The following is a 10,857-nucleotide window of genomic DNA, read 5'->3' as shown; positions in this document are numbered from 1 at the left end:
TGAGACTGGCTTTTGGTTTAGCAGATAATTAGGTTCTGTCTCACAGGTTCATTTTCCTGTGACTGGGACGTGAATATGACCTACAGCTGGCCTCAATTTCAGTGTCACAGACAAAACTTTAACCCTTCCGGAGCTCCCAAGGCACTCTCCTAAGCCTTGATTGTGAAGTGGAGGGAGTCCACTGCAGCCCACCTATCTCGGAGAGGATTACCAAGCTCCATTTTATTTTTTATCTTCATCATAACACTCAGGAACATATGATCAAGATTGTACACCTAGAGCATTTTCAAAATTAAAAATATATCAACAATATGGTATATGTACTTATGTCTTTTACGTATAAAATGTAGTATATAGAACTTTCCCATGTCATTATCATTTCCCTGCTTCTTTAATAATTTTTTAAGTTTCATTGAAGTGTCTTGTGCTGCAGTTTGGATTCCACAGTACTTAGATGTCAAAAACACCATTTTCGGGAATATTATCTTGGTACACTTATTCTCAGCTTCCAGAACCGTCTGCCAGTTGGTTCATGCCCCTCCCTCTCCTTTTTATAAGTCCTAGATTTTGCTGACGTTGAAAGGTTCCTTTGGAGTCACAAGCAGGTCCGTGCTACAGGGAACAACACCATCACTGCTAAAATGCCCAAATGTTCACTCAAGGCTTGACTCTTGCTTGGAAAGAGTTTGGAAAATCAGCAAAGATCTGTCCTTTGTTTAGGACAAAGAAAGAAACATAACTTTGAGAACAGATATTGAATTTACAAAACCCACAGCAACACGGAGACCTGTACATTTAATATGAGAGAGTATATCTTTCTATGTCAACGATAAAAAAGACCTTCAAAGAAATCTGTTTGAAAAATTTACTGTATTTAATCAAAACCTTCCCATGGAAAGGTAAGAAAGGAACAAGGGAGAGCTGAGACCACCATAATTAAAGCATGAATTAAAGAAATTCTATAGCTTACTTGTCTGGAGAATCACATAGCTATGTCAATAGATATAGGAAAGACTTGGAAGACTCAACAGTTGGACATTGAAACTAGGATGTGTGTGTGTGTGTGTGTGTGTGTGTGCATGTGTACCACATAGACTATATTGTTTTAATCCATTCCTTCAATTCTCAGACTCTAGATGAGAAGAGCATCTTGGATGGCAACAGCCTCAGATGTCCTGAGTGAGAGCAGCCATGGGCCCTGCAGGGTCCCATGAATTCAGAGAACTTAGTGGAGGAGATGGAGGTCAGGGTGGTGAGGGGTTGGTGAGGGGAGTTTGTATGAAATAAGGGAAACAGCTGATATGTGAGAAACTCAGTTATTGGCAGCTATTTTCCACTAAACTGAGCTTCATTTAACTTTAAATCTCAAGTATATAGCACTTGTTTTCTTAATAATGATCAATGTGTTTGTTGAGTGAATGTATGAATTCCTCCCCACTCTCTATTCTATGCAGTAAGAATTAAATTAACACAGTTATACAGAGAACTTAGGAATTCTACATGCAATTTCAATCCAAAATCCTTTTAACTGTCTTCTCATGGTTTCTAGTAACCCCTAAGGTCATACAGGTCATCTCTTGCCTGCACAATTGCAATAGCCTTGTAACTACTCTTCTTCTCTCTTATTACCTACTGTAGTCTCTACTATGCGCAAAAGATAGGGCGTTCATTTAAAATGTATATCAGTCAAAGTCAACACTCTCCTTCCAGCTTCCCAGTGGTTTTCCATGTAATTGGAACAGTGTACACAAACCTTACTGTGCTTACAAGGTCCTATATGACCTTGCCTTTGCCTACCTTGCTGACATCATCACTCCCCTCTTTTCACTCTCCACCTTGCCTTTCCTCAGCCAGCTGAGTACATGACCACTGGAGAGGCTTAGACTTTACTGTTCCCTCTGCCAGCAACACACGACTCATTCCTTTACTTTTATTCTGGTCTCTCTGCACAAATGTCACCTCCGTAAAGGTGCTTTCCCTAAACATCTCAAAAAGTATTTCATTCATTGTCCATTACCTTTCTTGCTTTAAGTTTTCTGCATAGTGCTTATCACTTCTTGATAGGATATTAGACAACAAGCAAATAAGTGCATGTCTTTCCCACTAAAATATGAGCTCTTTATGGGCAGGAGCTTTGATTATTCATGAATATACCTCTAATGCTTAAGAACCTAGTAGGCTGGACCCTAGTAGATTTTAATAAATATTTGTTGAATGAATAAGTGAATGAATGATTGAATAAAGAGATCCAGGTAGGAGGTCTGGGTATCCCAACCTATGTGAGACCAGTAATGAGTGTTCCCAACACAATGGATGAAATCTCATCCTACATGATGAAAGTGCTTGAGTAGATACAATAATATTGATGAGCATAGCTTACATTTCTGAAACTCTCTTCATTAGATTGAGATAAAACAAGGAAATGAAGCTTATTTCTACCTCATCCTTGCATGCATTAAACTCAAAGCATCATCCATATACCACTTCACGCATGAAAGGTTTTTTCTGTGAAGGATAGTAGATAGTTTTGGCTCTGTGGGCCATACAGTCCGTGTCACAACTTCTCAGCACTTCTGCTGAGGTGTGAAAGCAGCCACAGACAACACATAAACAAATGGGTGTGGCTGCGTTCCAATAACATGTTACTTATTAGAACAGGGAATCAGCCACATTCAGCACACAGACAGTAGTTTGCTGGCCCCTGATGTAAAGTCTTTCCCCAATTTCTCCTCCCACCAAGTTATTGAGAGAATGCCCAAAAGACCATGGCTCTCTCACCTGAAACTTTCAAGAAATGAAACAACTTGGGGAATGGCTTCCCAGAGTGGGCAGAACACTAGTGAGGCTGTTTTTCTTTCCTCTCTCCTTCTTTGCTCAATATCGTCATTTCCTAAATTTAAAGAGTCACTGCAGTAGCAATAACGATGATGTATTGGTAAATGTCTAACAGTTGTCTCTCTGGGGGAGAAAAAAAGATGTTTACTAATTTCTGTAGTGTAAATTCTCCCACTATGGCCATTTTAAACTAGCAATATGATGTCACTTAACCTTGAAGTTGGAGAAAGCTGCACATAATAGTCTCTTGAATCAGTATGAGCTGGCTCCAGCGCACAGCGGGATACATATTTAAAAGCTGCAATAACTTTCCTCGCCACCACTGCAAAATCTGTAGGACAGTGGTGGGCTTGATGGGTGCAAATGGCTAGATGACCTCTTGGAATGCCAATAAATAATGAAAAAGTATATAAATGTAATGCTGTATGTAAAGCCCTTAGATCGGTGTTTCATTAAAATACATACTCAGTAAATGGTAGCTATTATCCTCTAGTTTAAGTTTTTATAAGCATTAAAATTAAATGTTTAGCTACAGACTCAATCCAATTTTAATGCCTTTGTGTTAATAAGGCCTCTTAACATGGAAACAACAAAGCTAAAGGAACTTTATGTAGCTATTCATGATTCTGCCCAGCTCAAGGTTAAAATAGCAACAAAATACTCCAACCAGAATAAAAGAAGTCTCCACTTGACTGCAGATCTTCGTAACACTTCACAAGGGTCAAGCTGTGTTATTTTCCTTCAGTGTTGAACAAAAAGCATCTTAGGAGCATAGTTCAATTATTGATTGAATAGTGGGTTCAATTTGACTGTAATTCTAACAAATATACTCCGATGAGTTCAAGACCAGGGCTGGGCCAACAAAAGCTAAAGTTTTCACTCAAGCTTTGAGGCAAATGCTCATATTAAATTAGTAACATGGAAGTCTTATAGTGTTGGGCTACTAACAATACTGCTCAGTACCAGTTAGACAATGCTAGTAGAATAACAGGCAAAATACTGACAACAGTTTGAATGACCAGACACCAAAATGGACATCAATCTAAAAGAAATTACTGAAAAAATAATATAGATTCTGAAAGAGATGAATACATAGCTTAGGTTTAATCACTCAGTATTTAGGAGAAAAGACTAATATATGCTGTTTTAAATACCATAAAAATGCTTTTTAAATTATTTACCCTCTAGTATCCTTTGCTCATTCTCTTCAATCTATAAAGTTTTCTGTACTTGTATAAAAGATATGACTTAGTGTTTGGTCTGTGACATAAGGTAAGAATGAGAGTATTCCTTTTAACCTTTTAGCTAATCTTAATCTTTTTCTCTGTGCTTCTATTAGCACATAATTCAAATACATTGGTTTTGTGGTGGTTATCCTCCTCTAATTCTTGACAGCCCTTTGTTCTAGAAGACACAGTTTAACAATGGAATACCTCAAACCAAACCCTGGTCAGAAGCCCCCCAATTCCCAAATATTACTGAATGAGTTGTATTTTCTGTTTCATTAAACTCTTCCATATGTAATTTTTGCTACATTTTCTTTTGGTTTTCTGCTCATTCTAATATTAATGAAAATATATTTTAGGTAATCAGCTTTCTTTTAAAAAGAACTTCTATTATGGAAAATTCCAAAGATATACAAATTAGAGAGAATAACATAATGAACCTCTAAATGCTCATCCCCCATAGAGCTTCAACTATTCAATGATTTATTAGAGGGGGGGGGGAAATTGACATCTTTTTTCCAGCTGCATTGGGATACATTTAACATGTAACATTGTGTTGTATATGGTGAAATGAGTATCACAATAAGGTTAGTTTAACACATCCATCACCTCACATAGTTACATAGTTACCAGTTTTTGTGGGAAGAACATTTAAGATCTACTCCCAGCAAATTTCAGGTGTTCGATATAGTGTTGTCAACTACAGTCACCATTGCTGTACATTACATCTCCAGAACTCATTCATCTTATAACTGGCAATTTGTACCCTTTGATCATCATCACTCATTTCCCCAACTCCCCAGCTCCTGGCCACCATCAACCTACCATTTGTTTCTATAAGTTCATTTTTTATTTAGCTTCCATATATAAGCGAGATCATATAGAATTTGTCTTTCTCTATCTGACTTACTTCATTTTGCACAATGCCCTCAAGGTTCACCCAGGTTGTCACAAACGACAGGATTCCTTATTTTTCATGGCTGAATTATATTCCACTATATTATATATACATATATATATACACACACAAACATATACATGCACACCACATTTCCTTTATCCATTTATCCATCAGTGGATACTTAGGTTGTTTCCATGTTTTGGCTATTTGTAAATAATGTTGCAATGAACATGGGGCTGCAGATATCTCTTTGAGATAATGATTTCACTTTCTTTGGATATACACCCAACTATTCAACTTTTATCAAAGTATGGCCAGTCTGGTTTCATCTGTACTCACCACTCACTCATTTCTAATTTCCTGGATTATTCTGAAGCAAGCTCATCCATCATATAATATGTAGGCATTTATAAATATTTCAGTATGTGTCTCTAAAAGTAGAGCACTGCCTTTTTTAAAGCACAATATCACTATTACCCTACAAATATTTACAATAGTTCCCTAATATCATCAAATATCCCATAAGTGTACAAAGTTTCCTGATTGTCTCATATTTTAAATGTTAATTTGTTTGAATGAGGATGCAGACATGGGCTACACATGGCATTTTGTTGACATATGTCCAAGGTCCCTTTCAGTATATAGGTTCCTCTTCTTTTAGTTCGTTGCAATTTATTTGTTGATGAGACAGAATCAGTTACCCTTTAGTGTCTTTCTCATTCTGGATTTTGCTGATTTCATCCCTAAAGTGTCATTAGTCATGTTCTTCTCTACTGGTGTTTCCTGTAAACCAAGTGCTTCACTGAAATGCTACATTCAGATTCTTTTCCTTCTTTTAGTAAGATTTGTTTGCAAATGGTATTGTATACATCCCACCAGGAGGCACATAGAAAACCTGTCTTTATTGTGACTAAGTGGGAGGAATTTTGTGATTTTCTAAGTATTTAATTATGGTTGCATCATCCAGGAATCAAATATTTCAAACTCATGTTAGAATTTAATATAACATTATTTTATGATATTTCAAAAAGAGCACCTTAATCTCCAGGGATTCCATCAACAGAGCAGGTTTGAGCACATTTACCCTAGTGAATATCAAACTATGGATTATTCCACTTGTATGTCTGAAATTGGATTAAATTATGGAGAAATTCCAGGGGAAGTAGTCTTGAACAAACACAAGGTACATATGTAGACCTTCTCCAATATAAAATAATTCTAGTTCATTCTCAGAAAGGAATGAGAAATATTTCATTAGAACTAGACTTTTGTGGTGACCTTTAACTTTATAAGAACTTTAGAGAAGATCAGTATGGGCTAAATTACAGGGACAATTCAAAGCATCAGAACTGTCTGTGGTGGAGCACGTGAACCATTCTAGCCTGCTCCAAGAAGATGGTACAACTCTGTCACGATCCTGAGGAGTGCAAAGTTGAGACAAAAATGTGAAGACATTATATGAAATGTTAATTGTCAATTTAAAAACAGAAATATGTGTGTATTCTTGGGAATACAAATAAAAACATGTGATTGTTTATGGACTTTCAGAAATGTATGGCTTTTTAAATAGCCACCTCTATGGTTGTCTTTTTGATTCCTCTTATGAAAAAAAAAAAAAAAAACCTGGAAAATTAGATGGAGTTAATTTATAGTTAGCTCATTATTGACAGTGCTTTAATCTCATATCCCTTGCCAGATATGAAGAGGATATATCTTTCCTTTATATGTTTATTGGGGATAAGTTATAGCTAGTTTTCCATTGGTATGGATGCTTTGAGTTCAAAACCATGCTATCACAAATAAAATACTCCAATTTTTCAATAATACATCAATAAAATTAGACCCATATTCTATTTTGAAGCTGGGAGAAAATCTTACTTAGACTCTGAGAACTGGATTACATTAATGAATTTTCTTCAAGTTCTAAGGTTCCCTGAATCTATTTTAAATCCATGTCAAGAATTGGAGAGATTTTTCCAAGGAGTTATATAAATTTACAAAATGAAATATGGGAGTCTATGACCCACTTCTTAAACGTCTATTCTTCCTGATGCTTTTGCCCCCAAAGTAAGAAAAGAGACATATTGCTTTGTTATATCATTGTTACCAATTTTTAAAAGAATTTTCTGTTTTAATTAAGATACTTAATCTAATATATAATTTTTAATTATTATTTCATATCATATCTTACGTGTCACAGTTAGGAACCTGGAGCAGGCTGAGCCTTTAGAACAAAATGATGATGTTATTGTAAAAATAGGGAAGGATAGCCCGAGGCAACCCCAAATTTATAGGGTCTACAGAGCAATAGCAATAAGATATTCTGAGCTACGTTGGACCAGGGATTATTACACTTCTCATATGGCAGGATTCTTATTATTTTATTTTATATTTCATAACGTTATCAGGTCCATGAAATTAGCTCCCTTTAGTAAAGTGCTTTTGTGTTGTTTGTTCTGACAATGCTTTGTGCTGATCAGAATATTAACAGAAATGTGTGAAATGTAATATTCCTTATATCAAGGAACAAGTTAGTTTCTATTTGTTCAATAAAACCCATACTCTGAGAGTTTTACTCAATAACCTAAAATTCAGTTGAGTGTAAAGAAATGACAATTACTCATGAAACCTCAGGAGGCATTTTTCATGAGCTGTTGATGTGACATTTATTGGGATATCATAATGTGAAAAAGTTTCACGAAATGCAAGTAAATATATTTTGCATTAAATTAAATTGTTGTTAAGTGTGTAGTTTATGTTCTTGTGTGACAGTTTTACATTTTGTTTATATTCACTTATGATTCATTTGAAAAAGCTTTTCTGGAGTTTGATTCATTTGCAACCAAATATCAGTTCTTATGGTACATCATTAAAATTCTGTATTGGTGATAGAACTGTTTTTCAGAAAAAAAGATAATTTCCATTAATACTTAAAAGTAAGTATTCCTTAATTTATCCTGATAATGACAGAAACTTATATGGGAAGATTGAGTCAGCATTTTATAAATTTAAATATTCTGGTATTATTAAGCAAAATAAAATTAACAGATTTTGTAAGAGCCAAATTGAAGAACTTGCCCTATTAAATATGTAATCTTGGTTCAATTAGTTGCTATTTTGAAGAGATATAGACCATAAAATGGCAGAATCTTAGAGTTTGAAGACATCTTAAAAATTACCCACTGTCCTCTGAGGCCAGAATCCCTTAATAATCCATCTGGCTTATAGCAATCTACACTGGGAATTAATATTCAAAGGTAGAGAATTTACTGCTTTCATAGGCAGTTAATGAATCTTCGGATAGGTCTAATTTTTAGAAACTTCTTTCCTACACTGAGCCAAATATTTTCTAACAATATCAAATATGTCTACATGACAATACTTTGAAAATTTAAGGTCATTTTTCATTCCCCTCCTCTTCACAAATTTTTAATATGCTATAATCCATCTCCAAGGATCTCTGAAATTATTGTATCATTGTTGTACATCTACACAGAGTAAAGGGTATGGTGTTCCAGACTGTTATGATCTTCCAGTCTGCCCAAGATTTTATAGCTTAACTACAAGGAGTTAGGGGCCAACTACAAAGTTAAAGGGAAGAATCCACACAAGATCACCCTTTCTTCTGAAAGTTCAGGGTTTCTCAAACCTACCTTCAGGTTTGATAATTCACTAGAGCAGCTCACAGAAATAAATTAAATCTACTATACTTACAGTTTCAGTTATTACAGGGACATGGTACTGAAAATCAGCCAAAAGAAGAGACACACACAGAGACTGGGAGGGTTCCACGTGGAAACTTCCATTGTCCTTAGAATGTGTTTCCCTTCTAAGTAATGAAGTGTGACAACACACATGATATATTGCCAACAGGAGAAGCTCATGTGAGCTGCAACGTTCAGTTTTTATTGGGGCTTTATTATATATGCATGATTGATTGATTGATTTACCAGGTTGTCCAAAAGGTCCACCATGAATAATAGATACTCCTACCACTTGGGAATTTCCAAGGGTTCAGGGGTTACCTCCCAGGAGCCAGGTACAAAGGTCAGACCTCTCTTTAGGTAAGACCAAATCCTTATCATGCAGTATCATTTACTATTTTCTTGGAGAAAATACTTCAGTTCCTTAATCTTACATAAAATATAGTTTTAGGAGCTCAACATACCTTGGTTGCATTTCTCTAGATAATCCCTAATTTATTAATGTCTTCCTTGGGGTCTCAGAAACTTTGGATAAGTCTGGTAACAAAATATATACCTTATATCACCCCAAAAGCCTCCAAAGGTCTCCAAACCCATCTCTCTATGTTGAAGTATTTGGTCCCTACTATAAAGTGTGAAATAATACATTGGACTTGAGGGTTCTGCAGACAAGGAGAATCCAGACATTTAACGGCCATTAGACCTTGTAAAAGTTATGTGTGCTTTCTGAGCTTCCATTTCTTCATAGATACAAAGTTAATAATAATAATAATTTATATATTAAGGGGACTAAATGAGATCACATGTAAAAATCTTTAACGTATCATAGGAGCTTAAGAACTATTAGTTCTCTTCTGGAAAAATTACTGTGTGGTGTGAATTTGTGTTTGAGAGGTATCTTATACAATGTTTGCCTACTACATATTTTACACTAGATATATGCATACATTATTAAAACAAAACAGAATTAATTCAATTCATCAAATATTTATCTAAGTCCAACGAGAAGTGTAAAGCTTTATGCTAGTCACAGAGATTTAAAAAAAGATAGTTTCTGCCTTCCTGGAGAGAGAACATTTTCATAAATATCTTTGATATAAGTAGACTGGAAAAGGTGTTGAATTAAGGGACATATCTCCTGCAATAATGGAAGTGTTAGAGAGAAAGAAATTCTGATTGCAGTTATTGGAGAATGTGTCTCTAAGAAGGTGATATGTCATGGAAGGCCCAGAGCATTAGGAGGGCTTCAACAGCATTTTCTGGAATAGTGAATAACATTTTTTAGAATTTCTGAATAAAATTTACATCATAGAAAAGTGAATTTTATGTTCACTTTGGTAGCACATGTGCTAAAAAAGAAAAAAAGAAAAGTGAATTTTGGAGCAAGATGTAAATAAATTTATCATGAATATAGGGACAAAATATAAATAAAATAATCTTATATCAGAAATGAGTTGTCTAAAATAAGTGGAAATCTTAGAAAAAGTTTAGCTGAAAGCTTAATCTTTGTATTAAAAATATGTTATTGATCTTATTGGAATGTCAACAGATTGCTTCTGTACTTTGTACTTTTAAAACTCAGGAGACTTTACTCTATTTCTGAAATTCATTCTGAAATTTATTAAGTTAGTTTTTGAATTCAAGGAAAATGTAGATTTTACCTGAGGCAGGCAGTTTATTTGAGAACTGTGAGAGAGTTAAGCATCATCAAACAATTCATTCAGCAAATATTCACTCTATGTGTTCTGTGTGCCAGGCACTGTTCCAGGTTCTGTGGAAAACTGACAATAAACAAGTAAGTACATAGAATGTCAGATGGTATAAGTAGCATCAAGAAAATTAAAGTAGTGGAATGGGTGATAGTTTTGGAGAAGAGTGGAATTTGCTCTTTTATAAGTCAGGAAAGACCTTTTGACAGAGATCTGAGGAGAGACAGTGTGGAAGCAAGTCAAAGTGACCTCCTGGGGTGAGGGTTCCATGCAGAAAAACAGCAAGAGCAAGGCGAGGTCAGAGCATGCGTGGAATTTCCCAGGAACAGCAAGGGCTCCAGCATGGCTGAGGAGAATGAGAGAGGGAGAAAGCAGTGGAGGTGGCTGTAACATCGGTCTTTGTAGACCATTGCAAAGACTCTGGATTTTATTACAAGTGCTATCTCCATAACCTGAACCATGTCTACCTCTTAAACCTTGTA

Source organism: Mesoplodon bidens, assembly GCF_964165515.1.
Source record: "Mesoplodon bidens genome assembly, chromosome: 5".
In the NCBI taxonomy this organism is placed as follows: Eukaryota; Metazoa; Chordata; class Mammalia; order Artiodactyla; family Ziphiidae; genus Mesoplodon; species Mesoplodon bidens.
The sequence above is the reverse complement of the archived record's forward strand: the minus strand, read 5'-3'. Positions refer to the sequence as shown.